General features: G+C 48.9%; 1 pseudogene across 1 annotated transcript; it reads left to right on the top strand.

Moving 5' to 3' along the window:
* Positions 1-3,897: 3,897 nt before the first annotated feature.
* Positions 3,898-4,390, top strand: LOC308530260 (jun dimerization protein 2-like; annotated as a pseudogene). The gene has a single exon. The product of its transcript is annotated as a jun dimerization protein 2-like (transcript).
* The last annotated feature ends 1,263 nt before the right edge of the window (positions 4,391-5,653 follow it).

Below are 5,653 nucleotides of genomic sequence, written 5' to 3'. Positions count from 1 at the left end.
TGGACTGACTCATCTCAAACTTACAAAAATTCCTGAGGAACCATAAGCCCCAGACCCCTATGAACCAGCTTCCCCCATCACCCTCATGTCCTGTTTGTTCTGGTCCCTGTCTCTCAGTACCCACCCTGACCAGACACCTCCATACCCAATGACCTACTGCAGAACAATTCTATGATCTTATCCTATCCTTACTCAAAGAAGTCCCTTCTTTCAATCCCAGTACTGAAACACAGTTACTGACTTTCTTGTGAGATTGTTATCTTCAGGGAAGATTTCATAGACTTTTCCTGGGACCAAATAACCTCCTGTCTAGAAATAAACTCTGGGGATGAAGTTAACTAGAATTTAGCCTGGGAGGCCCTTACTCAACCTTTATTCTGGCTGGTAGTACTCCTCAGGATCTCCCTTGTCATTTTTGCTTTTCAAATGAGCCATTGCCTTATATCATCTGGTTGGAATTATGCACATCGCTGTTAAGAGTCTACAATGACCCACTAAGCCTTCTCCTCCTCTTATTCTGTATGCATGTCTACCCAAACCTCTTAAACATCTCCTAAGTCTTCACTATCTCTCTTGAACCGTCAACCTAACACATCACCTCCTCAACACCACCAGCCCCATTCTCATGCCACACTGCTGGCTCTGTCTTCCTCTCTCATCAACTTGCTACATGGCAACCCCAACCTCCTTACATGCATGAGCTGACTCCAGTCTATCCTTCCACTATAAGAAACATAGAGAGCCCCTGTTCTAACTCATGTGCCTCGATAAACTTTATAACTTCCAAATCATAGAAATGGCAAGAGGAAAACTCACAGGAAGAACCATTCAGTTACACCAGTCATATTTAGAAATTTTTTGTTGTTGTTGTTAATCCTCACCCAAAGATAGTTTTTTCCATTGATTTTTAGAGACAATGGAGAGGGAGAGACACACAAAAAGAAACATTGATGTGAGGGAGACACATTGATTGACTGCCTCCCCCACACACCCAGCCAGGGCCGGGATCGAGCCTGTAATTGAGGTATGTGCCCTTGACTGGGGATCGAACCCAGGATCCTTCATTCTGAAGACCAATGCTCTATCCACTGAGCCAAGTTGACCAGGGCTCCAGTCATATTTAAACAATATAACTGAACACTCATCCAACAAATTCCCCATTTTAGGACCAGTAACGATCAACACTGTCCTAGCATATCAGGCACCTCTTTACATCAACAGAACATTCTCTACAGGAAAGGTTTTAGGATATCTTGATCAAAGCTTATGAAACTTTACTCTCAACCTTCAGCCTTCCTCTGACTGGGCTGTTTTGTCACCCAAATAGCCCCTTTTCTGAAATCCGTTTGATTCTCAGCGTGGCTATCTCAGTGACCTTCCCAACGACCGATACATCTCAGTTCTATTTAGATAGATCCCTTCCCTCCAATGGCTATTTCCCATGGCAGAGTTACAATTCACAATTCCAATCTGTCACCGACTCCCCTCGCATGGCCTCACCCATTCTGAATTTTGGGTGGAGACTGAGAGGAAATATGTATTTTTTGAGAATACCACCACTGGGACTACGCAATTCAACCCCCAAAGGCCCTTTTCAGCCCCTTATGGGGGCAACCTTAGCTGGAACGTTCTTTGTTTGGGAAATGAGAACAACAAGGTTACTCACCTCTTCATCACTGAGAACAATTTCTGCTTAGAAAAGCAGGGAATCTCCTTTCTGTGCAGTACCAATACCTATCTCTGCCTCCCAGCTAACTGGACTAGGACCTGTACCCTAATCTATCTCACCCCTGAGATAGACATTGCCCCTAGTAACCAGTCCTTTAAGGTTCCTCTCACTGTTTACCCTCAAACCAAGAGGGGAATTGCCCCCCTTCCCCTCCTTGCTGGCCTAGGAATAGCTACAGGCCTAGGCACTGAGAGAGAGGGACTGGCAACCTCCCTTTTCTACTATCAGAGCCTGTCCAAAGAACTTGCAGATAGCTTAGAGGAAATTGCCCAAAGTATTGTTGTAGTACAGGACCAGATAGATTCACTGGCAGCAATTACCCTCCAAAATCAGAGAGGACTTAACCTCCTCACAGCTGAGAAAGGAGGGCTATGCCTATTCCTAGAAGAAGAATGCTGTTTTTAAGGCAATCAGTCTGGCACAGTAAGGGAGGGGACCAAGAAGCTAGTTGATAGGAACTCAAAAGTCCGACAACTTTCAGAATCCTGGGCACCTGGCTACAGAATCTTAACTGGACCTCCTGGCTTATACCTCTAGTTGGACCTCTCTTACTGCACTTCCTGGTACTCATCTTTGGCCCATGCATCCTAAGAACCCTTTCCTCCTTCCACAAAAACTGCATTCAGCAACTAAAGCGTGTCCCAAAATTCATGCAAGAAGTAATTTTGATAGAAAACACAGATTTATAATTGTAAATTTTTTATTGATTCATAAAGTATACAGTATAAGGTTATGTATGGAATAGCATATCAGGTAAATGGATTATCATGTCGCGATAGCGAGCACCATTAACTGTTATTGCCTGAGCAGCCGCATTTTCAAAGAATGGTCCGATGATGCCTCCAGCCCCAAATCCACACCAAACAGTGACACGTTGTGAATGCATTTGTTTCTCAACAATCACTTCTGAATTTTCTGAACCCCAAATGCGACAATTTTGTCGATTAACCAAGCCATCCACAACGTGTCACTGTTTGGTGCGGATTTGGGGCTGGAGGCATCATCGGACCATTCTTCTTTGAAAATGTGGCTTCTCAGGCAATAACAGTTAATGGTGCTCGCTATCGCGACATGATAATCCATTCACCCGATACATAACCTTATACTGTATACTTTATGAATCAATAAAAAATTTACAATTTTAAATTATAAACCTGTGTTTCCTATCAAAATTACTTCTTGCGTGAATTTTGGGACACCCTTTACCAATAGATCCATAGGGGAAATGATGCTATTTCAGACCTACACTAGAGAGCATCCCCTCCCTCAATAGCCAATTAATTAGGGACATCTCTACATCCCACCTAAGCTTGAAGAAATTACAGAGGAACAACCCCAGCTGGCAGGAACCCCAGCTTATAGGAACCCCAACTTACAGGAAAAAAAGAGAGAGAGGCTGGAATGTTAGGCACATCCTTACATTATGCCCCAGTTGGGGCTCTTGCTTCTCCCAGCGGTTTCCTGTTATTTTTGTTTTAGGTTAACAGCCTTCAGTTTCCAGTAGACCACCTCACTCAGTTTCCAGTGAACCGCCTACACCTGGTCCCCACCTGCACCTAGTTCAACCAGCTCTCTGGCCTTTACAGGAGACACACATATCCCACTCCCCCTACTCTGCCCCACTGATGCCATTTGGGTCTCAGCTCTTCTGCTCGAAGGTGTAACAATCCTATATGATAAAAGCCCAGTGACCAGAACAACCAGAGACCAGAACCACCTCAGCTCCTCCCTGGGCTGGCCCCGCCCCCCAGCAAATGGTTAGGGGTGATCAGGTAGGCAGGCGAATGGTTAGGGGTGATCAGTTAGGCAGGCAAGCAGTTAGGGGCAATCAGGTAGGCAGGTAAACAGTTAGGGGCGATCAGGTAGGCAGATGAGTGTTAGGGGCAATCAGGTAGGCAGGCGAGTGGTTAGGTGAGATCAGGTAGGCAGGTGAGTGGTTAGGAGCGATGAGGCAAGCAGGCAGAGCCCCGCAATCAATCGCCTCAAAGAGGGAGACCCAGGCCACAGCCTGTGGGAGGGACACTGGGCAGCTGCGGTGGGAGGTGCTGGCAGTGGTGGATGCTGCAAGCCAGGGCTGGCGCCACAGCGTCTCCTGAGTGGGCATGGTGCTTGCAGCCTGGCCCATGCCCCAGGGTTGCAGCCTCCTGCTGTGGCTTCTGCAGGGCTGGACTGCCACTCCTCCTGCTATGATGCCTGGGCAGATCCCAGACCCTTCCATGACTGTGGGCTCTCAGCCAGGGCTTGGCCCCCTAACCGGACTCCCCAGCTCAGCCCTGACTGCAGAGGAGCTGAAATACGCTGACATCCACAACACTGGGGCCGTGATCGCCCCTTTGCACTTCCTGGAGGTGAAACTTGGCAAGAGGTCTCAACCTGTGAAAATGAGCTAGACGAGGAAGAGGAGCAGAGGAAATGGCACAGGGAAAAGAACAAAGTGGCGGCAGCCCCGTGCCGGAACAAGATGAAGTAGCGAAGGGAGTTTCTGCAGCGGGAATCTGAGTGACTGGAGCTCATGAATGCGGAGCTGAAAACCCAGATGGAGGAGTTGAAGCAGGAGTGGTAGCAGCTCATCCTGATGCTCAACTGGCATCGTCAGGACCAGCAGCGTTAAGACCCCCGATTCCATAAGGCAACCCACTGCTGGAGCAGCTGGAGAAGTGACCATGGGCTGGGAGTAGGAAGTGGAGGAGGAAGAGAAGGAGGAGATGCGGAGAGGGATGAGGAAGAGGAGGGTCCCAGAGGGCTCTTCCTTGCTGTATGAAAAACTCTACTATGAGGCTCAGCGCAGCCACCATTGGCCAGGCTTTCTTTGTGAAACTCAGATCAGTCACACCAGGGGAAGAAACCCAGGCTGATGGAACCCAGGACCAAGTGCTGAGACCAAAGTAGTCCTGGGGGGGGGTGGGGGGGCTGTTCTGCCTGGGGCCAGGCTTGCAGGAGGCAGGACAGAGGCTCTGGGCCAGAGAGACACCCAACCAGGCATCTGTGGGCACTTCTCTCAGCCTCTCCACCAGGGCACCCACCCAAAGGACCTCTGAACAGCCAGGAAAAGCCATGAGTTGCAAACAAAAGTAGGCTGAATATGGAACTGACCCTGACCCTGACCCTGACCCTGACCCTGATCCTGATGCAAGGCTGGAGAAGGGCACAGTGCCAGGCCCTGCTGTACCCACAGTGGTCCATCTCAGTCCTGCCCAGAGTGGCAGCCAGGGCACACACTCACCGGCCCTGCTGGAGTTTCTGTGGGCACGAGGTCCAGGTGCCCTTCCAAAGCACATACTCACTAAATATTTACAGACTGGCTGTCCTGGCAGGGCTTTCAACTGCACATGTTTTTCATACTTTCTTTAAAAAAAGAATACATTTTACAAAAAAAAAGGTTTTATACAAGCAATATGTAAATTGATTGCTATAATCACTCGATGTGATACAGTATAAATATGCTGTGGTTTGTTGTTATGAACAGATATTCAGCAGTTATAGCCATTGCATGTAACTTCTAAGTACTGTAGCCTCTGGGTATTGGGGGTGGCAGGGGCAGGGTGCGATGCATTTCCATCCTGGTAAACCCTTCATAGTACTCAGCTCTGTACCGCTCAGTATACATTACTGTTACTAAAAAAAAAAAAAAGGGGGGGGAAAGAAAGAAAGAGGGAGGCCCAGGCCTCCAGCTGGCAATGCTGTGGCAGGTGTGCAGCTGGCCAGCAATAGCCCACAGAGGGAGGCCCAGGCCAGCCAAGCCATAATACCCCATGTCTGTCACCTACAGATGGAGGCGACTGGTTGCGGGGGAGTTGGCGGGCAGTGGTGCACAGATGGCAAGCAGTGGCAGTGGTGGGATGGGGCCAGCTGCCTGGAGCCAGGGGAAGGAAAGCCCCGGTAGGCCCTAATCTCAAGCCAGGCCTAGGGACCCTACCCGAGGGG

This window comes from Myotis nattereri (assembly GCF_964212035.1).
Source record: "Myotis nattereri genome assembly, chromosome: 1".
NCBI lineage: Eukaryota > Metazoa > Chordata > Mammalia > Chiroptera > Vespertilionidae > Myotis > Myotis nattereri.
This window is presented reverse-complemented; position numbering and strand designations above follow the sequence as displayed.